The following is a 27,770-nucleotide window of genomic DNA, read 5'->3' on the forward strand; positions in this document are numbered from 1 at the left end:
TGCCTGAAACCCCCTGTGCTTAGTCTCCTAGGAGACCGAAATGCACTCTGGCATGATTGGCTGGCTGACTGTCCGGCAAGGACAGCCACCCTGCTGGGTGAGTGGCAGCTAGGCTGGAATGAATGGGGGAAAACAGTTTAAAAGGCGTGTCTCTTGGCTTGGAAGGCAGAGTCGACCACTGGAACGAAAGAACCGAAGATGAGCTGGAAGAGGACGGCTTCTGCAACTCCTGGACCGTTGATTTTCCTGGGGAAGCCCTACTGCAGGTCCGAATCGCCAAGTTCATCTCGACAGAGAAGCCCTTCAAGGATAACTTCTTCCTTTGAGTTGGTGGGACTAGTCAACTCTTAAGCCACCTGGATACCATTCTCGGAGCTGGTTGTATTTTCCTCAGAGTGCTGCAGGAAACCGAATAGCCATGGAGAAGGACACTAGTTTGTGTGCTTGACAACAGCTACCGGAATCGAAGATTTGCCAGTTTGTCAGCTTTGTGACCAGTCCCTGTACAGTGCAGGAGTCCCCCCGACGTCCTCCCTCTTGTCCCCATGACTGAGGCTCAGGAACAGTGAGATCTGCAGGAGCTGCCAGAAAGAGAAGTATTCAGCTGCATCTTTTTCTTCAACCTAAGGTACTTTGAAAAACCGACCGAGAGAACTTACCTCTCACTGCGAAAGTGCGTGAAACTTTGGCAACTTGCAGGCCTAGTCCATTTGTGACCCTACATATAAAGCTTTCTTCTATGAACTACTTCTGCGAACCGTGGCAAAGACTTTTTTGTTTTAATACCAAAACTGTTTTACTTATACAAGACTCTAGTCTATTGACTTGGCCTATCTATTGCATTGGAACAACTCCTCTGGTGAACTCTGTTTAAGAGTAACTCTATTATTCGTTTTATTAACTTATGCCTTGTTTCTCCTACTTCAAATGCTCTGACTGCCATTTTGCTCCTCCTTCAAAATAGTTTAAATGCCTCAGAACCTGACAGTGTGAAGTACTGTAGTATATTTTTGTGTGAAATTGATTGCCTCCTTTTAGTGAATATTTTCTAACTGACTGTGTAATAAATTAAAACGTGTTTTTCCAAGAAACCTTGAGTATAAAAGTCTATTTGAATACTTGTGATTGTATACCTCTGTGTAACCGCATTACAAGCTCATATTCCCTCTTGAGATGAGCCTGGCTGCTCAGCTCGCTACCAAAAACTGTGTGGTACAGACTTATACCAAAGGTTGGTTTTGCTTACACCTGTGGTTATAGTTTGGTGTAGTAGTCCCAGAGGGTACTGCATGCAAACTTTGCCTAATAGTGGGTAGGTAGGTTATGGATAGAGCAAGGCATAAAATAAGCGGTATTGCATTGCAATTTGTGATTCAATACCAGATGCTCCTTATTTACTTAATGTCGCACTAACTGCAACCTGATTTAAGAGCGAGTGCAGAGCTGCAGTGTTACTAATGGTGAAGATGGTGTCCGGAACATGCAGGCGAGGCAGAGGCGATGGATTGTTTCAATTACTGGGCCCAGCCCAGGCGCCTCATGCTGCCAGTGAACGCATAGTGAATGGAAGTTAGTGCCCCTGCTTCTGCTCTATGCCGTGGATGTCTTAAATAAGAGGGCACAAGATTGGTAGGCAAATCCCTTCCATGGGGCTTGTCCTCCTAATCCAGCTGCAAATGAGTGTCGCATCTCCTGCTCGAATGACTCCTTTGCTATTAGAACTGGTGTTTATACATTCAGTCAAAGGAGCATTTTCTGAGACTTTATTAGCACTCTCTGCCAGGGCTCACCAGACACGGAGAGCATTAGTTAGAGACTGGTAGAGTGTTGTTTCAGTACGATTGTGCGTGTCCTGCCAGGTCTTTGTGCAGCCCATGCTCCGGGGTTGTGGGGCGGTGCAATATATTGACTTCTGTTCCAGTGTAAACCACCACACAAGCAATAATCCTAATTAGCATTGTAATAACGTGTTGAATTTCTATTAAGAATGCATCTGTTGTGCCCCTTTTCAGTGCAAGGATCTTGGAAGCTTGTCTCTAGAGGCGCTTGCGATTGGAACGGAGTAAGGCAGTGGATAGCTAGAGGGTAATGAGGCTTATTTGGCATGCAGAAATTGGAAAAATACCATAAAGGTAGTTGTGAACATGTTACTTCTCAGCGATAGTTTCTTAGCCAGTCGAGCTGCCTCGTCAGCTTTCTACTCCAGCAATAGTGACATTCCGCATGGCCTCACTTTCCATGCATAGTCACTGTTAGAGGGCAAAGCTAGGCTCTCTGCTACACTATTCCTGCTCTAATTGAGCTTTACTCCTCCACCCCTTAGGATATTCTTTGGCGGTTGCTTAAGCAGCCTGCTCACATTCAGAGCCCACATGAGCAGTACAAATTGCAGAGGAAGAAGAATGTATTAAATCAACTGGGACGTTTGCCTGTATGACTGGTCAGGCAATTGGCACTGAGATGGGACATTTCCAACTGAGTCGCTCACATCTTCTGTTGTTTTCAACAACTCCCTGTCAATACTATGTCTACTAGCTTGACATGCAGAACGTGTGCATTTATAAAGTTGTGTAAATAGAAGGGTTAAAAAAAAGATGTTTAGGCTTGCATTTTTTTTGTATTCTTGCTTTATACCTTTCCATTCAGGATGTAGAAAATAAAGCTACAGCTAAATACTTTTGGCTTAACGTGTTTCTATACGGATTTACATACTGTCGGGTTGCTTTGTTGCCTGCTTGGTCCTCCTGTCCCCTATTACTCTGCACCTATGGGAACACCCTCGTACCCATTATTCAGTTCCTACTAAGTAAGACATCACGCATAGACCATAACTATGTACATATGCGACTACCGCAGAATGAAATTATTTCCAAACCCAATGCATGCTGCTTTAACAAGTAATTTAAAATAGTTACCATTTAAGACTGCCTTTAGTATTTAGTAGCTGGCTGGGAACCTTACATGCAGGCAGGCGTTTCCCTTCCACTTTTAAGTGCGTAAATGTCACCTCTCTGGATGAGAAATCGCAATGCAATTTCATAAGATCTGGGTCACAAGAGACCCAACAGAAACGGCAAAATGTCTGGGATCCCGAAAACGAACTATAGCAGCGTCCACCGCATTAACCTGGTGAACCGCTCAGCGCACAGGCACCAAATGGAAGAGCCACCAGTTCCAAAGCGAAGGCTGGCACCATAGACCCATCTATCCAAAGTAATGACCATCGGTCGATGCCCATGTGGCACTGACAAACACAGAATCCAGAAAGTTTCAAAAAAGTATGCCACCAATCAAACTGGCAGAATAATGCAATATCTGTGTATCTGATAACTAGTTTGTTTCCATTGCTTAGGCCGTGCTAGCAATTGAAATATTTTACTGTGGCATCCCACCTGTGACATGGAAGGGGGTGCGCAGGGGCAAAAGAAGGCAATTGTTCCTATCCCCCCTCAAGTATTCTTTCCTCTAAGAAGATGAATCGTGAACGTCTGCAAAATAACCCAGGAGAGGGGGGTGGGGGGTCCCTATAATGTTGCAAGCAAAGTATAAAAGGAACGGTATTTAAATCTTTTCTGCACAGAACAATCCTAATGAACAATTTGACAGCCATAGTGATCAGACCTTCATACGATTTTGTGGGTGTCTCACCCCTGGTCCCAACAACCTGGGTTTGAATCCTGGCTTCGCCACTGTTCAAACAGTCCCAAGAAAACTGAAGGCTGCAGGGACAGTGTTCACTGGAACAATGGGTTTGGATTTTCCCCAGATACAAGATCCGGGGTGACTTTTAGCTGGATCCCGGAAAGTACAGCCCAATTCCAACTGTGCTTAGGGATCAAAGATATTGCTTGTCTTTGTGTTTTAACATCCGATGCCTGCTACCGACTTAATACAGAGCATCCAGTGTGCCTTTTCTTATATCTACATTTTTGTACCCTCTTTGTGGAAACTATAATATTTAAAAAACAGATTTTGGCTTCAGAAGATTGGGTCCTTCACTCTAAGGCACACGTCACAATATTTTGTTTTTCACAGTCCCTAGCTCTGCCAGTTGCTAGCATTCACAACCCGAAAAAGAAACTTGCATCCCGAAATAAATTGGCATAAAAAAGATGTTAACTATAAATACTGCACATTTTATACACACACAATGAACTTTCTCTCCTTTAAAAATGATCACACCTTGCTATCTCCACACAAGTGCTGCCATCTGTAACCTTTTATACTTGCTCACTGATCTCCCTTCCTAATTATCCTATCCCTGTTCTTATTTTCGTTGCCTAGGGCATTTTAGAAAAACAGTCCTTACAACATAGCATTGATATCCAGGATACTTTAAGGTAACAGTGTTTATTTGCTCCAGTGTTTCGGCAAAAACACAGCAACACACAACTTATCTCCCTATTGTGTATAGTAATGAAGAAATGGTAATCATTTAGGTTGGATTGCTAATCAAATTTCTTTTTTTTTTTTGGACAATTTCTACGAATCAATTTTGCAAAACTAATTTATGCCTTGTAGAGTGGAAAGCGTGGTCACTAAGAAGAGACTTAAGTCCAGATTTTGGAGCGTGAAGGTTAAAGTCACCTAGGAGAATGAGGGGCTGTTTAGTGGAAAGCCAATCAAGGACTTGTCAAAGAATGGTCGAGTGGGACCAGGAGGGCGATAGATGGAGATGTGAACCGAGTGAGGCAGAGATGGTGAATTCAAAAGAGGTAGGAGCGGACGTGGCATTGGAGATTTGTGAACTATTTAGGCGGGAAGAGAATAGGTGTCCGATGCATCTACATTTGCCAGTCAGTCGAGGAGAGTGAGTGACTGAAGGATAGTTTGGAGTCGTGTAGGGTGCTTGTCTGCTTTTTTTGTTGGAAGGAGGTGGAAGAGAGATGGTGTAGTTGTAGTTGCGAGTTTTATAAAAGGCATAGGAAAGGAGGAAGTTGTAGCGTGATTCGAGAAAGCGTAGGGAGAGGGGAGTAGGAGCAGGAGTGAATGCATTATAGGCGAGTAGCACAGTGTGGAGAGATGGCACAGTAGGTCGCCCATGCCAATGGTTCTCATCGGATCAGTTCCAGACAGTTTTGCTGCCTCAGTTTAAATGTCCCCCAGTGGCACTGACATGCATGGTCCCTCAAGGCTTTGCCTTGTCCCCGCTTTTGTTTAACTTGTATTTGCTTCCTCTGGCCGATCTCCTTGCTGAGCATGGCGTGCGTTTCAAGAGCTAAGCAGATGATGCGCAGGTCATTTTCTGCTTAAATGCTCTGGGGTTGGATCCTCCTTCCAAACTGGGGAACTGTTCCATTGGGGATTGGATGGCCATGGATTGCCTTAAACTCAATGGTGATAGAACTGATGTCTTGGTGGTGGGTTCTCCTGCCCCTGGATTTCCATGGAGTGCCAAGTATTGGCCTGCCTCTTTGGGACCCTGTCCGCTGCCTGTGGAGGCTGTAAAACGTCTTGGGATTAAACCTCTTTCCAGCGGTTTGAGAGAAGCGCAAATCTCCTTGTGTGCCAAATGGGCTTTGCCAACCTTAAAGTCTTGAGGCAAATGTTGCCATTTCTCCCTCCTGAATCCCAGAGGTGGTACTTCTTCCATGATCGGGTCTGTGGATTATTGCGATGGCATCTATTTGGGGCAGCCTGCTTTTTTGCTTCAGCGCCTGCAGTTTCTGCAGTACTCTGCATCGTGGCTAACTCTTGGAGTCCCAAGGCTGTCCAATTCTCTGGCCTTGCTTCGCCTGCTTCACTGGCTCCCCATTGAGAGCTGGATCAAGTTTAAGATATTGTGCCTGGTTCATCACGACATCCACAACACTTCTAAGCTAACCTTATATGGGCCCGTTAGAGCCCTGCAGTCTTCCTCACAAGATCTATTGAAGATTCTGAGCTACTGCAGGGCCCGAGCCTGGGGGCGATCCATCTTAGTCTTGGTTCTTACTTTATAGAACTCCCTTCCTGGGATCTTCGTGAGTTCACTGATCACCTTCAGTTTCGTAGAAAACATCTTTTCTGATCTCTAGGTGACCTGTCCAGCTGTTTTTCTCCACTTATCTGTGTTGCTTTGTGCCGTTTTGCCATAGTTTGCTCTCTGTGTTCTTACAATACAGTAATTGGAAGCTTGGGGTACTCGCAGGTCCAGGAGGGAGAAAGTCAAAGAGGCTGGCCAATGACTGGTTTTCACCCTTCATTATGATGCCCATGGCTTGACGCCTCTAGGGAGTTCAGAAGGGACGAGGCGCTCTTGTCGCCTGAATGCCTAGTCCAGCAGTGGTTGGTCGCTTTGATATTGTCCTTGGTGTTGCTGGGATGCGGTAATTTAAACGGTCAATATCATGGGAAACCGTTATACCATTGTAAAAATAGAGTAATCTCCATTGGGTATTGTGATGAGCTAAACTGTTGCAGTAACAGTTGTGGTGTAAACTTGCTTATATTTTGTACTTAGATGGCCTGCATAATTAATGTTTGAGTAGTTTCTGCAATGTCTTGTTTCAGAAGTAAAGTAAACAAAACACAATTGGTATAATTTGTGGTGGTGCTTATGAAAGAGGTATAGCATTGCCCAAATACAAGATTAGGGTCCTATTGCCCTTCTGTCAGTAGGTGGAGTTAGTGCGGATATACATATGTCATTTGTATTCGATCATTTATCTCAAAAGGTGTTTCAGCCTTGATTCCAAAATTTTAGGTGTGCCTCTCATTGCTCAAATTTCCCAAAAGTGGGCCTTTATGCATGTACTGTTGATAGGTGTTCAACTGTTTATTATTGTGCCTCAAATCTAGGTGTCCCCCCCCCCCTCCATACCCCTGTGCCTAGGTAACTCAAATTTAGGCATCACTGCACGTATCTCCAATATAGATGTTTTGAATCTAAAATGTAGGCATGTTCTCCCATTGCTCAGGTATCCCAATGTTAGATGCTCCACCATTTACTGTTGAGTCTCAAATTTAGGCATTTTCTCACACTGCATACGTGTCCCAAATGTAGGCGTCTCTGCATGTACTATTATATCTCAAATTTGGGCATCTCTGTATGTGCTGTTGAATCTCAAATTTAGGCGTTTTCTCCCACTGCTCGGGTGCCCCAATGTTGGGTGCATGTACTGCTGACTCTCATACCTATGTTGTTCTGCTATGTACTGTTGATTCTCAATGTAGGAGTTATCCCACTGCTCAAGGGTTTCAAATCTAGGTGGTTCACCATTCACTGCTGTACCTCATGTTCTCCAGCTTGGGGTCTAGCATGGATTCACATGCTCATGAATATTCCCCGTCGTCAGGCCGGGAATCCTCGTTAAAGAAAAAATCAGCATCAGTTTTGTTTCTGATCTGTCTTTCTCAGTAGTAACCAATCACTGGTCTATGGGTCATACTGCCCCCAGCCAATGACTGCCCTCTCCCTAAGCCCCGCCTCTGGCAGCCATCCTCAGATTTTTATCGCACGCTCAAGTGTTGGGAGTCCTCGTGTTTGGCTCTTGAGCTTTTGCTGCGTTTTCGCACTTTTTCAAGGAGAATTTCTAATTTTTCGGTCAAATAGAGCCTCAAGCTCCACCTTCTCTACATCCGAGTAACTGGGATCCATGTCAGATTTTTCTGCGCCCCTCAAGGTTGAAGATCTTGTCGAGTTACGCTTCTTGGAGGAGTCCAGAAGTTTCTGCGGCCTACCTCGAACATGGCCCAGGAGAAAGGAAGCTCGACGCCCTGAAAGCTGTTCAGGGTTTGCCCTGGATGTTAGCTGCAGAATGTGTTCAAGGAGGACGAGCACTCGAAATGTCTCTACTGCCTTCATGAGGACAAAACGCATGTGGAGAAGGACTGTGCGTTTTGCAGAAACATGTTGGAACGGACCATCAGGGACCGACACCTTCGTCTCTCCAACTGGCTGGAAGGAAAGAGCCCATCAGGTGAGAAGAAGAAGTCTGAGCGGTCTTCTAAGTCATGTGAGGGCGCCCCGGCGACGGGGGCCCAACAGAAGGCAAAGCACCACGAGTCCGCGGGCACCGGGAGTGCCGAACGGTCGGGCTCCTCGGCTGCCAGGCAGGGCGCACCCTCTCCAGCGCCATCTACCACGAGCCAACGCTCTGGCTCAGGGAAGAGGAAGGCCGAGAACCTGGCAAAGCTTTTGGAGAGGCCCCGGTCGAGCTCGAAGGATCCGGCCGAGGGGGAGCAAGGCGGTGACCCTCCCCCCCCAAGGTGAAGGCCACAGGCCCACACAAGGTGGTAAAGGCCTTGATTCACCCGGCCAAGGCCTCTATCGAGGAAGTTGCGGCGGCCCTGGCGCAGCCTGTGGAGGCTACACCAGTGGAGGCGACCTCGGGGCCCAGAGTCTCCCTGCCTTTGCGGAGGGAAGCCTCTTTCAGACCCATCGAAAAGACTCCCATGAAGACCCCGGTGGAAAAAGAGGAGTGGGGGCGGGGCGGTGGCCATTGTGAACACGGACACAGCATCCGAGGAGAAGCTGGTAGAAGACTTAGAGTGCCTCGACGAGGGCGTCAAAGAGGCCCGTCCCCATGGGAGGGATCCCGACGAAGGTGACGACGAGAGCGACGGTGGCACCGGCGAGGGTCCTAGTCACCCGTCGCTCCCATCGCTTCCGGAGCCGCTGGATAACTCGGCAGCCATTTTGTTGGCGATACAATCCTTATGTTCGGAGATAAGGGCGAGATTGCCCTTACCACCGACGGAGGATCCGGAACCAGACTCGACGGAGGAGCCAGGCCCGGCGGGAAGCCCCCCCCGAACAAGAGCAGACGGATCCATCCAGCCGCGCCTCTTCAGCCCTCGCGGCCTACTCAACCTTTGCCCACGTCCCCCGTCCCTGAGGATGACACGGGAATGGACACGGCCACGATGGGTACCATCGACGACGGCGGTGACGATGGGACAGAGCTCCCATCGCCCCCAGCCCGGGCCACCCCGCCCGACGACATTGGATCTTTCCATGCAATGATCGCCAGGGCATCCAAGCTTTTTCAGCTCTGCCCCGAAGAGAAGAAGAAGGAAGGTTTCGTTTACCCACGGCGCGAGGCTAAGAGGAAAACGGTCCTCGCCGTGCCTCTGCTGGATGACATCTGGGACGAGGGTCTCGCACTTCTCAAGAACCCGTCTACGACTCCTGCCAAGAGGGATCGGTACGAGAAGAAGTACCGGGTCCCAGACGCGGCCCCTTTGTGCCATAGGGCGCAACGGACCCCTGACTCTGTCGTCTCAGCGGCGGCCAAGAAGAAAGTGGGGGGGGGCCATCGGCCTCAACGCCAACTTTCCCGCCAGACGGCGAAGGAAAGAACCTGGACGCAATGGGACGACAAGTTATCACATCGGCGGCCAATGCCTTCGCGATCGTGGCCCGCTACGACAGGGAGTTATGGTACAAGATCTCCCCCCTGTTGGACTTCCTACCGGACGACAAGAGGGCCGAGGCCCTGGAGATCTTGCAAGAAGGCAAAGTGGCGTCGGACCACGCCATTACGGTGGCAACGGACATTGCTAACACCGGTTTCCGCCAGCTAGGCAACAGCGTTTGCCTTAGATGACAAGGGTGGCTCAAGGCGACGGATTTCTGCCAGGACATACAGGCCAAGGTTTTGGACATGCCGTTCGACGGGGACAATCTGTTTGGGAAAACAGTGGATGAGTCCCTCCAAGCCATCAAGGCGGACACGGAGACAGCTAAGGCCCTAGGTGTTCTCCGGCAACGAAGGCCGTCCTTTCGGAGCACCGGAGGCAAGCAGGGTGCCTTCAAGGGATTCGGCGGTGGCTCCTCTACGTACCGCCAAGCAGCCCGCTCCTCGTCGCAGGAAGCCTATAGACGACGAGGCAAGTCGGGTGGACTCCACCGTCATCGCCAGGGAGGCCAAGGCGGCAAGGCGTCCTCCAAGAAAGATTGAACCGACAGCGGTATCGGGCCCCCACCGGAGCATCCCGGTGGGAGGCCGGCTGGCGAAGTTCGTCAGCGTGTGGGAGTCCATCTCCACCGACCGTTGGGTGCTGGACGCCCTGGCCCAGGGAATTTCTAAAAAGGTGCCCCCGCATTCCTCCCGTGGCTAGGAAGGAAAATAACATCCCTCAACTGCTATTGGAGGTAAGGGCGATGCTCAAAAAAGGTGCCATCGAGCTTGTCCCGAAGAGGCTCCAGGGCTCCGGAGTATACTCAAGGTACTTCCTCGTGAAAAAGAAGACAGGAGGATGGCGCCCCATCCTGGACCTGCGATGACTGAACAAGTACATCACAGCACAGAAGTTCCGGATGGTCACCCTCCAGCACGTGCTGGCACAGCTGGAGGAGGGCGATTTCCTGTCGTCGTTGGATTTGGAGAATGCGTACTTCCACATCCCCATTCTAAAAGGACACCGAACGTTCCTCAGGTTCGTGGTCCAAGGACAGCACTACCAGTTCAAGGCCCTCCCGTTCTGATTGAAGTCGGCACCCAGGGTGTTCACCAAGTGCCTCGCACCGATAGCTGTGCCTGCCGGGGATCCACGTCTAACCCTACCTGGACGACTGGCTCAACCGAGCAAGGACAAGGGAGCTCACCGTAGATCACACAGCGAAGACCGTCCAGCTGCTCACGGACCTGGGATTCTCCATCAACTTTCCCAAATCCCACCTGGTCCCGTCACAAGTCGCACTGTTTCTGGGAGCCAAGCTCGACACAGGGGCGCGTCTGGCCTCGCTGTCGGAGGAAAGGACGAAGGCCATCCTGGGCAAGGTGCAGCATCTGCTGGCCACAGACGTGGCCAGGGTGAGGTCCATCAAGTCCCTCCTCGGGATGATGTCCTCCTGCATATATCTTGTGCGCCTGTGCAGGCTTCGGATGCGCCCTCTACAAGAGTTCCTCGACGCCTGCTGGATCCAAGCTACGGGCAGCTTCGAGGACAGGATCCTGCTCAACGAGACCTGCTCAACGAGACCTTCCGACTAGCGATCTGGTTGTGGGGCACCCGCGCTCATCTGACGGCGGGCACAGACTTTCAGACTCCATCTCACCAGATAACGGTGACGACAGATGCCTCCCTGGAAGGGTGGGGAGCGCACACCGGAGGAATTCACGCGAGAGGCCTTTGGCTCCCGGAGGAGAAGCCGCTCCACATCAGCATCCTGGAGCTCCGTGCAGTGTTCTGGGCCCTCAGGTCCTTTCTCCCATCCCTCAAGGGCAAGGTGGTGAGAATCTTCACCGACAACACCACCACGATGATCTACATCCAGAAGCAGGGAGGAACCAGATCTCCAGCCCTCTCCAAGGAAGCCCAGGATCTGTGGCATTGGGCCGTCGCCCAAGGGATGTTTCTGGTGCCCTTTCATCTGGCAGGGATAAATAACACCATCGCCGAGTCACTCAGCAGGGAGCTGCGCTCGTGCCACGAGTGGGAACTACGTCAGGATCAAGTAGATCGACTCTTCCGACGATGGGGAAAACCACAGTTCGACCTGTTCACAACGGCGACAAACTCCAAGTGCCAGAGGTTCGCCAGTAGGTTTCCCCAGCCAAGGAGTATGGGCGATGCTTTCTCGTTCCCCTGGGACGGCCTGTTCCTATATGCATTCCCTCCGTTGCCGTTGCTGCTCCGACTCGTCAACCAGCTCAAGAGGTCTCGGTGCAGGATGATCCTCGTCGCACCGGCGTGGCCGAGGCAAATCTGGTTCCCGGACCTTCTGGACTTGTCAGCGTCCCCACCAGTTAAGCTGCCGATGGACGCGGAGCTTCTCTCCAGAGAAGGAGGCGCCATACTTCATCATGACCCGGAGTCGCTGAGCTTGCAGGCCTGGCTCCTGCAGCACTAGAGTTTGGAGGGTACGATATCCCACTGACTGCAGAGAGGTTCTTGCAAAGGCCAGGGCGTCCTCAACTCTCAAGTGCTACTGACATAAGTGGAAGAGGTTCTCTGTCTGGTGCCGTGCACAGAAGATTAACCCTCTACGGATTATGGCCCCTCAAGTGCTGCTGTACCTACTGTCGCTGGCCAAGGCTGGACTGGCTCACGCCCCCATCAAGATACATCTGGCTGCAATCTCCCGATACACCAGAACCACAGGACGGGCGTCCTTGTGGTCCTATCGCCTGGTGAAGGAATTTATGAAGGGACTGTTCCGATCGTTCACGCCGGTGAAGGCCCCTGCCTTGGCGTGGGAGCTCAACATGGTGCTGACCAGGCTCATGGGGGCGCCATTCGAGCCCCTGCATTCGGCACCGCTGAAATTCCTTTCGTGGAAGACTGCGTTTCTTGTGGCCATCACCTCCGCACGACGAGTGGGAGAGATCCAGGCCCTATCCTGCAAGCCTCCATACTTGACTTTTCACGACACGAGGGTGGTGCTGAGGACGCACCCCTCCTTTATGCCCAAGTTGCCGTCGGACTTCCACCTCAACGAGCCCTTGGTGTTGCCTGTTTTCTTCCCGTCGCCTTCGTCGCCGGCCGAGAGGACTTTGCACTTGCTGGATGTGGCTAGAGCGCTGAAGTTCTACGTGAACCGCACGAAGAGTTTTTGGAAGACATCACAGCTATTTGTGAACTTTGGACCTGTGAACCAAGGGAAGGCTCTCTCGAAGGCTTCCATTTCCAGATGGCTCTCTGACTGCATCATGCACTGTCATCGGTTGGCAAACCGGCCGTTGCCTGGCCGTCCAAGCGCCCATTCGACCAGAGCTATCGCTGCTACCACGGCGTTCTTGTCTGGTGTGCCCCTGCTGGACATCTGCAGGGCTGCTTCGTGGAGGTCGACGCACACCTTCACGAGATTCTACTGCGTCGACCGGGATTCCAGGGAGGAGGCCAGGGTCAGCCAACCAGTGCTGTGCAACCTGTTCGCCTAAGGTGAGCCTGGTGAGGAGGTAAGAATTGCTTAATGTTGAGTTGTTGATGTAATGCTTAATGTTGAGCCTTTGCCACCTCCCGTTGGTTGTGCATGTGTGTACTGCTGTGTATTCTTATATTCATGAGCATGTGAATCCATGCCAGAACCCATGCTGGAGAAGGAACAAGTTACTTACCTATAACTGTTGTTCTCCAGCATGGTCTGGCATGAATTCACATGCAAACCCTCCCTCCTACCCCTCTGCGGCTCTTCACTTGGTCATACTGCCACTTTGCGTGCTACCAAATCTGAGGATGTCTGCCAGAGGCGGGGCTTAGGGAGAGGGCAGTCATTGGCTGGGGGCAGTATGACCCATAGACCAGTGATTGGTTACTACTGAGAAAGACAGATCAGAAACGAAACTGATGCTGATTTTTTTCTTTACCGAGGATTCCCGGCCTGACGACGGAGAATATTCATGAGCATGTGAATCCATGCCAGACCCATGCTGGAGAACAACAGTTACAGGTAAGTAACTTGTTCCTTTTGGGCTTCTTCCCATCCAATGCTGTTTCTCAAACTTGGGCGTTTCTCCCACTACTCAATTGCCTCAAGTCTGAGTTGTTCGCCATTTGCTGCTGTCTCATATTTGGGTGCGCGTGCATTTGCTGCATTATCTCGGACTTGGGCGTTTGTTCTGCTGCTCTAGTGTCTCGGGTCTGGGTGGTTCTTCATTTGCTACGTTGCCTCATACGTGGGTGTTCTTCCACTTGTTGCTATACCTCAACCTGGCCGCTCTCCCACTGCTCAGGTTCTGAATCTAGGGAGTTCTCAATTTGTGAGACGAGCCAATCGCTTTGGACCTAGGAAAGCGATATTGAAGATGAAGGTATGTAAACATTGCACCACCTATGTGGACACATGCCACAGGCACAGCTCCCATCCGTGCAATCTATAATGTGGCTATGACGAATATGGTCTAGCTGCACACATAGCCATCCTCACCTAAACCCCTGACCTGCCTCAACACATCTGCCACTTGTATGCAGCGACAGCCTATGAAACATTTTGGTCTAGTTTGGCACACAGTCTCCTGCACTAGCACTCTACCTCAACCACAGGCAGGGCCCGCCCATGTGCCTCGCCTCTGGGTTGCTTTCTGGAGCCTAGCCAGTCCTCCCAAGTCCTAATCCTGGCAGAATGCGCACACACGCATCTTCAACTAAATTCTTAGAACTTCTCATGCCTGGACTTCGGTCCCCAAGGGCTTTCCCACCACAAAGCACATTGAGGCCATAAAAATGGGGAAATTGTGCTATATAAATGACTACAATACATAAGGGTTAGAGGGGTAGACATCAGAGACGTTTTTACGGGAGGGCAAAAGGGTCACTTGCCCAGGGCCCCCACCTTGGAGGGGGACCCACAGGGCTGCCTAATATAAAGAAGTAAAATGTCTTTGTTCACAAGACTTAAATGGCACACATCAGGATATTTTATAGCATGGTGCTGAGGCTCTAAACCTATTGCCTGTCTCTTTTGGCAAGTACATTCTGCCTTGATCAAGTCATCATGTAATGCTTTCTGTGTTCACTGTGGTATATATAGTTTGTGTGTTTCTTGCGGCACAACTCCTGTAGAATTCTTCCCTTCCTGTGGGAATTATGTTGATCATGTGCAAAAGCCAAATTTGAAATGCATATTGGTAAATTGAGTGCCACTATGGTTCAGAAGTTAGCTCAGTGTGTTAAGTACTCATTGCTGAGATATGTTCCTATGCAATATTAGAATAGCACATTCCTGTAAGGCTAGCTGAGCCTTTCCTATGTCTGAGGTTTATAAACCTGCCTGCATATGTACTTGGTCTTGCAGCTCAACCGGTGCTATTATCAGCAATGTACCTGCACCTGGCACAAATCCCAGATTCACCCCTTAACCAGTGTGTGTAATGCTGGCCATCTAATTTAATCTTGCATTGCCTAGCCTCTCGAACTTGCCAGTCCCTAAACCTTTCAAAATTGTCAGCCCTTCAGAGTGATTTCCTTCTCAGGGTATGAACTTCAAAACAGCCTCACTCATGGTTTCACTGGCTATAGGGTTGCTTCCACTATAATAGTGAGCATTGATATAGTGCACACCACAGGCACTTTATTCTTTTGATCTCTAGTGCAACACTATTTGAAAACCATGTCCCACTTATAATCTCAGTCTGTCTGGATATAGACACCTTCCTGGTAGCGTCTAATCTGCCTCCACTATCCATGCTATGGTATGTGTAACTTTCTCCTTCCTACCAATTGGTCTCCTCTATCCATGCTTGAGCACGTTTGCGTTCTGTGAGGCAGCAAATGTGGGTTCTCTGTCTATTCTGGGTTGCATGTACCTTTTAAATACAGTCCTGTATTAATACTACAGGCTGCATACCTTCCTGGATTTTACTGCTAAAAAGTCTCCTGAATCTATGCTAGAACAGAAGTAACCTCTCTGTAGACTCATAATGTTCTGATTAGAGCAAGGATGAAGAAGGTAAGGGGACTTAAAGGGAGTAAACATCCTTATTGCATATCAACCTATCGGTTGTGATTGTGGTGGGGGAGGAGGGGAAAATATTCTTGATCCCTCAATTCCTATGGTTTGGTGGAGGGGGCCCCCAACGATGTCCATGCCCAGAGCCCAAAAAGTGCTTAAAATGGCCTTGGTAGACATAGCACTGTACATTTTCATCTGGCAGTGGGACTGAAAAATGGACTTTGTCCAATCTCCTGTAGTGGCGGGTATCCCGGGAAAAGAGAACAAAGGGGTTTTATGGATGGAAACAACTCCTGAGATACCCCTCATTTGACTGTTCTGACTGTCGTGTTATTAACACATTAATGACATGCTTTTAAGATCAAGAAGAAAAACGAAATTACAGCAGACTAATTCACGATCCACCGCCATGGCATCGGTACGCGTTTTCATTTAAGCAAAACTATACTCCAAAGAGAAATGCTCGATGATACGCACAATGCCAGCGTTACAGGAATTTACACCTGACCCATTTAAGAAAACTACACGTTCTGGGAATACCGCTCACCAAAACATTTCTACCAGATGGCTGCCCAGCCAGCCACCGGACAGGAGTGCTCCTTCAGCCTGTAAGTACTCCTACAGAGCGGTTGGGAGTAGTGCACGTCAGTAATCCCACATCAGCTGCTGCATAGTATCAGGATTGCCACAGTCACCAGGCCAGCCTGCCACATAATGGAGAGGCGGCAGATTTTCACATGAACAGAAACGCTTCTTCAGCATTTCTCTCCTGTTTGCTGCGTTCAGTTAGCAGTACCTTTTTAAAATCGACTTCAGTGTCCTGAGCTCCATTCCTGCAATGTCCATTCAAGTCCTTGGTGAGCCTTCACCAAACACCTGAAAAATCCACCCGACGCTGTTTATGGCTCCACATGAATGCCGGCAAACGAGGAACCGGGCTGCACTTTTTAAAATGTTTTATTTATTTATTTGAGTCTTGGCGTCACCATGGTCTTCAAGCGTTGGGTTGCCCGTTTTTCTTCACTAATATTTGCAGTATGATTCTTTAGAAAGCCGTGTACCGTGGTGTTCCCTAACGTTGCTCTCACCCACAGTGACTCAATTGATGTCATCATTCCCATACTGCCAACGGGAGGGCGCAGAGCTCTTGAGCACCAACTGTCTCCCTCATTCTATGACTGTGTCTGGTACTGAGACAGACACATGGCATCATACTCCTATCCCCGGCTCTTCTGACTGTCCATATCTCCCTTCTGCTCCTAACAGTCATGCCTCCACACAGTCGAGAGGTTGCCAAAGTCTTCTTCCCCCGACAGTGGGTGAGGGGCACTCGCAATCATGGCAGGCGGGGCACTGGCCTTCCTCCCTCCTTCTTCCATCCAGTGCAGGAGACATGGTCCCCTGCCACTGCCTTACAGCCCTTGGTCTTACACTGGGGTAACAACACCCTTTTGACTCTTCGCCCTGGGTAATGGAACAGCACCCCCTTTTCTATGCCCTGGGTGATGGGTCTTACTTGATGGGGGCAGTAGTTCCTCTCTCTTCTCTGCACCCCCCGCTGCAGACTAGGCACTGTTAACTTCTTGCATGCAGGTTCTTTTCCTTAGCCCCCCAGAAAGACCAGCTTGTCGCCAGTGACGTAATGCAGAATCCTCTGGCTTACCAATACAGCGTTCCCAGATGAGCTGATGTGACCCCCTTGACCAAATCTGGGCCTTTCTTTGGATCTCGGGCCGTGTCTCCATGTGCCCTAGGCCCTGCATGCTGCCGCCGCTTCCCCTCCCTCCATCCCTCCCTCCACCCGTAATTGGTTGACTCTCTGGTCTTTACTTGAACCCCCAAGGCAGCCCTCTGCGGCTAAGGGCCCCAAGGCAAAGGGCGGCTCCTACAGAGGCAGCTCCAAGAAGTGTCTGCAGGTGTCAGCAGGGGAAGCCGGCTGTCAAACGACAGCAACAAAAAAGTGAGTGTGTCAAAGGTGGGTAGTAGAGCAATCACTCTACTCCAGAAAGCCCACCCACTCTACATTACCTTACCAAACATAGACTGGCAGGCGAACAACACTTACAACATCCATGCTTATATAGAATTGTGACCATCAACATACATCTATTCGAGATAGGATTGTAATTGTGCCTTACGTCGCATCTAGACATATTTGTACATGTCAGCAAGTTCCACACTTGCATAGAATTTCGAGGTTCAGTAGTGGCTGCACCTAGGCAGAATTTGTGAACATTAGCCTGCGTCGCATCCAGATAGGATTGTGAATGATAGCAAGTGCCACACTTAGCTGGAACCATGACTGTTAGAACATGCCACACCTAGACAGAATTGTGAACATTAGCCTGCGTCGCATCTAGATAGGATTGTGAATGATAGCATGTGCCACACTTAGCTGGAGCCATGATTTTTAGAACATGCCACACTTGGAACCATGAATACTAGCATGTACCACACTTAGCTGGGACCATGACTGTTAGACACCTCTCAAACTAGACAGCGATGCCAATAACCAATCCACTAACAAGTTCACCCCTCTGCCTACACCTCTCAAACTCTAACCAAACACAACCCTATACCACAACAAACCTCACAAACTTCACTACACCGCAACAACAAAACAAACCACACATAGACTCGCATAACAGCACACGACTTCTACCGACTGGATAACACCCCAAGCCCAGCGAACAGTGTTAACCGTGTTGAGGCTGTCAATGGCACATCACTGCTCTCTTGCACGTTTCCTGCTTATTTCCACTAACCCACCCCCCCTTCCCTTTTCAGAGCAGCCAGAGCGCCTGGGGACCACATCGGTGGTGATAGCACAGTACAAATATCCTTTAACATAACATTAACATCAGGTAGGGTCCACTAGCACCCATCACCCAGGCAAGCTCTCTCTTAACTGCTTCAGCGTGGAACCTTTACACCAACATTCTCTCACTCATACTACAACATTCTCTCTTCCATCACCTTTATCATGCATCCATCCAAGGCACTATACAACAGAAGTGATCAAGGGTGTCGTAGGCTGTGGATAGGCCCAATTAACAAGCCAGCACTGCTCTGGTAAATGATCGCAAGAAACAGTTGTTTATATCAATGATGGCAACTTCAATGCTCCTAGACTGGTCGAACACCAGACTATCTGCTATTAATTCATGTTTTTCAGAGTGAAACTGTAGTAATCTGGTAGCTACCTACTGCATGATTGATATCTGGAGCATAATTCTGGGTCAAGGGAATGCTTCTTTAAAAGGAGGCTAACTCGTGTATTTCTAATGTTTGTGAACGAGCATTAGGGTCTGTAGTAGTGGTGCATAAAGCTCTAACCAATTCTGAATAATGCCAGAAGGGCAAGTATCATCAGGACTGGTTGTGGGGGTTGATGCTTCAAGTAATAGTCTTGGTGTTCTGAACGGTTATTATAGTAAGAGACCTGGGAGTAGGTCAAAAGAATGTACATCAAGAAGTACAAGGGTGAGAGATTCAGGGTAAATAATCCAGGGTATAACAAGGCGGGCAACGATAGTCTAATCATTGCACTTATATAGTGGTTTTAATGTTTCTTTTAAAGCCTGATATATTTGGGTTATTTCTCAGGGGTAGCGGAATAGAGTTCCAAAAACATGGGTCATGGACATTAAAACTAGTGCCTCCAAAGTTCTTCAGTTTGTGTCTGGGTAGAGACTGTCAATAGCATTAGAGCAGAGGGATTGTACAACAGGGACTTTCTTTAACCTTTCAGAAAGATAGGTGGGGACTGTATTTTCCAGACATTTATAAGTCAATGTCAGGATTTTGTAGTGATACGATGGGTGACCGGTAGCCAGTGAAGGGACCTCCGAGCCTCAGTGACACGGGCGCTTCTTGCTGGGCCACAAACTGCTCTTAACAGCACCATTCTGGGCCACCTGCAGGATTTTCAGGTTGTTTTCTGAGGTACCTGCAAGGAGGCTATTACAATAGTCCAATCGTGAATTTACAAAGGCAGTAGCCAACATGGATATATTCTTTGGGGATAGATAATGTTTAATCTGGCATAGGAGCTTTGTCGTGTAGGCACATGCTGCTTTAATCTGTAAAACATGTTTTTTCATATTCAAGTTACAGTCCAGGAGGAACCAGAGCGTTTTAACCCAGGGGCTCACCTGGATTGTGTCATCGACTATCATGAATTGAATGCATCTGCTCTCAAGTTTGCCCAGGCGTTGACTCAAGCCCACCAGCAATAAGTCAGTCTTGCTGGTGTTCAGGACCGGGGAATTGGCATACATCCATCCCTGGATCAGAGAGTACACCTGATTAATTCGCTGCAGGTCCTTTTCAAATATCCAAGACATCTCAAGGACCACCTGGGTGTCGTCGGCCTAATTGGTGTATTGGGTGTTGACGCTGTCCAGGAGGTCAAAGAGTGGCTGGATATAAAGGTTAAACAGGGAAGGGGAAAGACAGGCTCCCGGTGGAACACCACAGGTCAGCCACTCAGGGGGTGCCTGAAATCCCTCTGTGGCAATACCTCCCAACCAACAGTATATGGTCAATGAAATCAAAGGCTGCCGAGAGGTCAAAAAGCATCAACAGAGCTATCTTACCAGAATCCACAATGCTAAGGTATAGCATCACTGTTTCTGTACCGTGTCTAGCATGGAAACCAGATTGAAGTACATTGTCCCATACATGGAATTGTCATCGGAAGCGGCCTCAGTGGAGCTCAGTTGAGTGTGATTCGTGCTGTGAGACAGCACGTCAGAGAGGTACGGCTGGGAGCTGAGCGTGAGACGTGGTCTGTGCGACTGTGCGACGCGGCCGCTGCTGGTGTGACGCGGCTCTGCTTCCATCGCCTGTGCCGCTGCTGGTTGCCGGTGATCGAGTGATCGAGCGGCGAGCGGAGTGGTGCCCGGAGATTTCGGGCTTTCTGGAGACGTGTGAGCGAGGGAGCGCTCCAGCCCAGGAGCCAGGCGCTCTGTGACCCAGACTCGGACGACACCCACGCAGGTACTGCTGTGTGAGCCCACTTTGCCTGCTTAGCGGCTGGCCTCAAGGTGGCTTCTCTTTGTACGGCCCTTGGGGACAGGCTGGGTGCCGGGGGACAGCGTGTTGGGTCGCTTCGCGACTCGGAAGCAGAGCTCGGTTTTGAACGGGAGCCGGCAGGGCAGAGGGGGGCAGCGGGGGACTGCAGCAGTAATACACTTTGGTTAAAGGTGTTTGCAGGCGCAGTGGTATATGCCTATATAGCTGTGGCACCTATTTGATTAAGTGGGGTCGCGAAAACCCCCGGTGGGGGCACTTCCAGCATTTGATACCCAGCTGAGCATAATAAACGAGATTTTCTTTTTTGCTTACAGTTGGGCGCCTCAAGGCACATAGATCAACTCTGGGCCTGAATTTTGATTAAGCAAGCACTCAAAGATAAGTGCTACTTACTGTGGAGCTGAAGTTAGTATTATTCTTATACAACTGAGTATACGGAGGAGTAAAATCAGATAGCTCAGTTTTATATTGCTAACGCTTCAGAGTAAAATAACCACATGCCTTCTCGTAAGAAGCTTCAAGCACGTTACAATTTGCGACAGCGGAAAACAAGCAGCCCAGCGGACGACGATCGTGCAATGGGTAAAGTCAGCACCAGCAACTAAAGGAGCAATAACGGATTTTTTTCCAGTGAACCCTCACCCGGAAAATAATTCTACCACTATGGACGAGGCGGAGGTAATCAACACTGATACGCAGGAGCATGAGAGCTATGGAGATATTGATAACAACTCTCTATTGGAGCTCTGCCTTTCTATGCAAAGATCTATGACACCTGCGGTGGCCAAAGTAGGGCAACCGACACTGAGTGATCAAATAGAGGAAGTTACTCAACCTCCGAGAACTGGCTCTGTGAGATTGTCAACAACACCAAACTTAAACATTCACAATGACTCTGAGTTGGAAGGAAGAGAGGCTGATGTAAGTAATATAGCATCTTCGAGCCCCACGGATTTGGCTGAGTTACAATCGTCGGTTGCTTCTGTACAGTTTGCCCTTAAGATCCTGCTCAAAATGTGTGGTCGCATATTGTAAACTACATTAAGTTTGCTTTCGCAAAATCCTGCCGCAGCAACAACTATTGCGAGAGCCTCAGGGGAGAGTATGGCTTTAAATCCAGAGGCAAACAAGATTGTGGAGAATCTGGTAACGTCCCCTAATGCAGCCAATACACCTGAAGCATTTTTTTCCCTGGGTACTGTCAGATAATGATGGGGACTGTGAAATAGAAGATGGATTTGCATCTGCATCCGTTAATATAGCTGTTTCGGAGGAGTCTGAGGAGATTCATGCAACTGGTGGCAAATGTAACACAGCAGCTGGCAGAGATTTAAGCAGAATGGAACCCGTGGGCAATCCTAAGGATAAGGAGGTTCCACAGAATGAGAACAGGATATGTCTCATTAAAAATCTGTACCAGCAAAGCGAGAGCAGTTGGCTTACTAGAACTGAGATAATGACAAGATTCCATGCAGTCCCTCAACTACGGGTACTAAGATCGGATGGTTTTGAATTTATTGAGCCTCTACAAGTCGCTAATGCTAATGTCTGTGCCATTCATTGCAACTTCATTTCCTCTGCCCAAATGATACGTAATCATAAAGAAAGCCTCCGAATTGTTGACATTGAAGTGGATCCCGATCCCGACCAGGAAGATCCTAAATGGCCACGTAAACCTCCCTTAGTTGTAAAAGAAACAACTGAAGTTCTGCCTAATTTGAAAAGGGACCAGGTCGTGATAGCCGACATCCAGAATGTGCTAACGTGGTTAGCATCAGCGCTACCGAAGGTGGTGAATTCAAACTGAACCCCCTCACTGGTATCATGGAACTGCAGAGGGTTCAAGCATTTGTTCTCCGCTGCGGGACCTCTCCAGCTTTTAACTGAAAATGTCTGCATATGTCTACAAGAAACCTGGCTGAGGTCAACTATAATACTTAATGGTTATACAATCTACCAGTCGTTGGCGATGAAGGGAAGGAGAGGGAGACCCTATGGAGGCTTGATTACAGGCATTAGGAATACTGTCAAATCCAGACAGTTGGTGACTTTATCCAGTGACAAAGTGATCGCAGTGGAATTGGAGAGCATAAGCGATGGATGCAGAGAAAATATGCTCATTATCAATCTGTACAGTCCTCCTGGTGGTAATGAGGATGAATCCCTACGAGAAGCAATCCATGAGTTGTTAGCGGCTTGGGTAATGGATCCGAACACCAAATTAGTCATTATTGCTGGGGACTTTAACTGCCATATGTCAGGCACAGCTGGTACATCTGCCAATCCTCTTTTGAATCCAACAAATAACATGGAACATAATGTCGAAGATCCAATCGGTGCCTCTTGGCTGAGCTTCTTCAATGACTGGGAAATGGAGATGATTAATGGCAGAACTTTAAGCGACAATCCAGGAAACTATACCTGGCACAGTGGGACAGCAAAAAGTGCTCTGGCTATATATTTGTGAGTCCGCAGATGGCCCCGAATGTAAGCGATCTGAAGATCTCTGCAAATGACTGGAGCGATCATTCTGCTCTTGTGTTGAAGTGTAACATTGGCATGCCGGCCACATGCACCAAGCCCCTGGGGGATATGACTACTAACCACTCGGGCACCCGAATTTGCTGGTCTGATAAAAACATCAATGCAGCTGTAAGCTCGGTGCAGGCCACTCACAATGACATACTGTCCCAGTTCCATAATATGACCATAAATGAGATGGAACATTGGGCCACATCATTCTCCTCTATTCACGCAACATCAGCAGTGAACCGGATAGCGACAGATGGTAAAACACCAGTGATATATAATAAAAGCATTAGAGATGCCAAACGAAGGTTAAGAGCAGAAATTCAACAAACAAAACGTACCAGTGCATCTCCCTGGGCCTACCATGGAGTCTGCAGAGCTCTAAAAAATAAGTACAGAGCGAGGATTAAAGCTAAAAGGTCCGAACAAAAACTTAAGCGATGGCAGAATATGGTTCAAACTATATGCTCTAAACACCCAAGAAGCATATGGTCTCTCCTTGGCCAAGCAAGAGGCAGCGGTAGAATGGATTTGATTAACCCAATAAGCTCTAATCAATGGACGGATTTCCTTATGTGTCGCAATATCCCTACTAAGGAGGTGGGAAAGCTGGTAGAAAAGGTGACACCAAGATCCGTTCCCTTCAGCATAACTACTCAGCATCTAATTTGGAAAATCAAAAGGCTCAAATCATCCAGGGCGCCAGGGCCCAATGGACTCTCGAATGCTGTGTTGAGAAGCCATCCGGAGTTCTGGGCTAAATTTCTAAGAATATTATTTGGAAAAGTACTAGCGGTTGGAAAAATCCCTAAGTCATGGCAGCATGCCTATTTAATACCAATCTTTAAGAAAGGTGACAAGAAAGATCCCAGTAACTTTAGGTTATTATCAATGCTCGACTGCACAGGAAAACTTTTCGCATCACTGTTACTTGAGAAACTAGAGGAATGGGCGGCCAAAACCGAAATACTCAACACTTTTCAGAGCGGCTTCAGGAAGGGTTATTCAACGATTCACAATATAATTATCCTTGATACTTTACGCTCAAAGGCTATGAGGAAAGGAAACCCGCCATTATATGCCCTGTTTGTTGACTTTAAAGCAGCCTTTGACTCGGTCCGCAGAGAAAAATTGGGGGCTAAACTCGAGGTTTTAGGCTGCCCCGAGATACTTTTATATTATTTAAAATTATTACATGAGGACAACACAGTGGCTTGTACACTTAATAACCAGGGGGACTTGACAGCTGGGATCCCCCAGAATCACGGAGTTAAACAGGGCTGCGTCATGGCCCCGTTTTTGTACAATCTTTTTACTTATGCTCTACCAGGTGTAATATTAAGCAAACCTAATTGCTCTCCTGTAGTCGGTACTACTCATTGCGCAGTGTTAGCGTATGCCGACGATCTGATAATCATGGATCACACGTTCAGCAGTCTACGGAGATCTGCTTTGAAGCTATGGGAATATGCTGCGAACAACGATCTAATTATTAACCAGGAGAAAACTCAGGTGATGGTTTTTTCGAGTAAGAAGATTGCACGACCTAGGCTCCTACTGCACGAAACAGAAATCAAATACACCCAGCAATATAAATACCTTGGGGTTGAAATGGACGCCAAGTCGGGTTATAACTCTTGCATCCAAATGAGGAAAAACCGGGCAGCTCAGGTAACGTCGCTGATCAGCCAATTTGCAAGTCAGAATTGTGGTCTGACATTATATGGAATCTGTCAAATTTACACCCAGCTGCTAACTCCTAGGATTGTTTATGATCTGGAAGTTTTGCTGCAAATGGACTTAAATTGGCTGCAAGTGATAGAAGGGATGTTTTGGAGAAGAATCCTAGGTCTCCCCCAATCTACTCCAATGGCGTTGTTAAGATTGGAAGTTGGGGTTTCCTCTTTAAGATCTATCGTCCTAAAAAGAAGAGCTGAACTTTATCTAAGGATTTTTAATCATCCAGAGAATCGGCTGCTGAAAGAATTTGCCTCAGAAATCACAAAGAAAGCCACCAAATGCCCTCTTAAAAAGGAGACCGAAACCTTCCTGAGAGTAATATGCTGGACTAAGAGTGGAGAGAAGTTTGCCGATCCCCAAAAAAAAGCACTGTCTAAAAAAATCAATCTTTGGGACTGGCTTGAAAATTACGCTCATCTGGAGAAGCTCCCAAAATACCAATTTATCCATTACATGCTCTACTCTTTTAAACAAATGCAACCGTATTTAACCCTCTGCCCCTCAAGTAGACTTAGGCGATTTTTACTTTTACTGAGGGTCGATAATTTGCCGCTAGTGTCCAACAAAAGCATATATAATGGTTTATCTCCCATAGAGAGATATTGTCGATTATGTAAGGATAATGGATGTAAAGAAACTGCTAATCATGTATTAACTAAATGTGTTAACATGATGGATATTTACTTAGTAAGTTATAGCAATTTTGTCCATGATATGGCATCTATAGGGGAATCTGCATTCTGGCAATGCCTTACGAACACTCAAAGTCAGCAGTTGCAGATTGCTACTTTCAGAGTATGGTTGGAAATAGAAATAACTTTGAATATTTTTATATGAATCTGTTCGATACTATGACATCGACCCCAGTAGTGGTCTGTGATTTTTGTATGTGGAATTTTATTAATGTTTAATGATTAGAACAATAAGTTCAACAAGTTTGAACTGAGCTTAACTGTAACTTAAATTTTCTTTTTAGGTAGGTAGATAAGTGATAATATGAGATTGTTTTTTTTGGTTACAGTTGTTTCAGTCCTGTTTTGCATTTTATTTTTAGTTTCTAATGTATGTTTATGTAATTTATTATTATGTGTAAAGTTTAAATATAAACTGTAACACATTATTAATAAAAATTAAATTAAATTCACCTAATAGATTGTTTTTGTCCAAAGGAACACATTTAGAAACAATGTACGTATGTAGTATTGAAGCTAAGACTTGGGGCAAGGGTGGGCTAGTGTTTGTAGAAATACAGATGGATGCCACAGTATTGGCTTTGTGGTATAGGTTTTTTATTTTATCGTCTGCATCAGTTTTGGTGAGTAACAAAGGCCTTGTTTACTGCTAATGCGGTTGACTTGTATTTGCAGCAGGCAAGTGTGTACAGTACTCCTGACAAGGCGCTCTATACTACTTGCATTGCAGACCGAAAAGAGAATGCAAGACATTTGTAATGAATGGGAAAAACACAGTAAATATTTGGAATCTGATTTAAATTGAAACATAGCTTACTTGACTTAGCTGGATTTAGATATGAGCATAGAAACATAAGAGCATTGGGGTGAGAACATTGTGGGTTTTTTTAATGGTGACTTTGTCGACTTATTTCAGTCACTTGGGTTAGCAGAGGACAGGTTGACAGTGGGTCAGAAGGGACTGAATTACATTTGTGAGGACTGTTTGCTTCATCCACTCATTGTTTTTTTTAATTGTGTTCTAAAAGCTATCATGACCTCCAAAATGCTTAAGTAATGTGTACGAGCCCCAGTGTCCTTTTTGGTTACATTGGACGGAACTGTGGGATTCCTGCACTGCCGTCAGTGTGCAGAACTTGGCCCCAGGCGGGGGGTGCAACCAGCATGTGAGAATCTTGGTGGAGCTGAAGAGAGGTTACTGAGCCTGGAATGCACCATCTGGTTCAGAATATGCAGGAACCAGGAGGTGATTGTAGCAGAAGCGCTGCTGTGGAATATACCACCATGAATACACTCCTGCACACGACCAAAACCTTTGGCAGCGAAAGGGACTTGATGCAGGAGTTAAATGAAACTCACCAATGCAGTGTTACCAGCAAAACTGGTCGACCGGGTGTGCAGGCCATCAAGTACGGCAGCCTTATGGACACGAGAACCATAGCAGTTTACACTTTAGCAACCTGTTGTCCCTGCCATGTTGGACCCACACCCGGAGTGACACGTAGGGCCGTGAAGTGGAAGCCCCAAAGGAAGGAGCAAGGCTACTATTGAGTATTTGGTGAAATTGGCCTGGTCAGGGACACTGAATCTGCAACCGCATTGTTACAGGAGCACTGGAAAAGCGTCAACTCTAATCAACTGGGCATCAGTTTCCCAAGTTTGAAGCCTGTTCTTGTTGAGCTCACTGAAAATGGTCATGAACCAGTCGCACCCAATCTTTGAACTTCCATCATGCCTTGAGCATGCCTATCCCAGCTTATATACTGGCCCCAAACATTTGGACTGCTTGGGAGAATGGCATGGAGAAGCAGCAACCTGCCAATCCCCATCAGCGTTCTACACTGCCCTTGCAGAGATTCAAGATGCCTACCAAACAGGAGTTCTGATGCTGGGTGGATGCCAGTACGTGTATCACTGAAAAGGGACTATGATGCCTGATCTGCCCTAGCCGAGCAGAGAGCTGCATCTCCTGTCTGATGTTTGGCCTATGGGGAGTGAAGTAGCCCTGGGTTCCTGAGTGGGTAATGGACATTCTGGAGATGGATAGAGAAGGTTGGATCACAGTGGAGCTCTGACTGAACATGTGTAAGCATACAGTGATGAAGAGCAGGTCTGCAGGTGAGGGGATTGGTGATTGATTGATAGATACGAGGTGAAGAAGGCAAACTAGTATCTGGGCCCATTGTGCCTTTGGGCCGTGTTTGAATTGTGAATGTTTTAATACAGTTTGGACTTGGACTTTTATTGTGCCAAGCTGAGAAAAAAAAATATTCTGAGGTGTTTTATCTGCATGCACTTTTTTTATATCGCTTATCTAATTAGGTTTGAGGCATTTGTTCCAGAAAACCTGTTTTTACATGACTGCCTGTAATATGCTGAAAAAATGATGTTTTTTTTTTTTTAAAAAAACAGTCTATGGCTTCCATTTACTTTTTCTTTTGATCGTGATCTAA

The sequence above is a fragment of the Ambystoma mexicanum genome, chromosome 3q (assembly GCF_040938575.1).
Source record: "Ambystoma mexicanum isolate Mex_15411 chromosome 3q, UKY_AmexF1_1, whole genome shotgun sequence".
Classification (NCBI taxonomy): Eukaryota; Metazoa; Chordata; class Amphibia; order Caudata; family Ambystomatidae; genus Ambystoma; species Ambystoma mexicanum.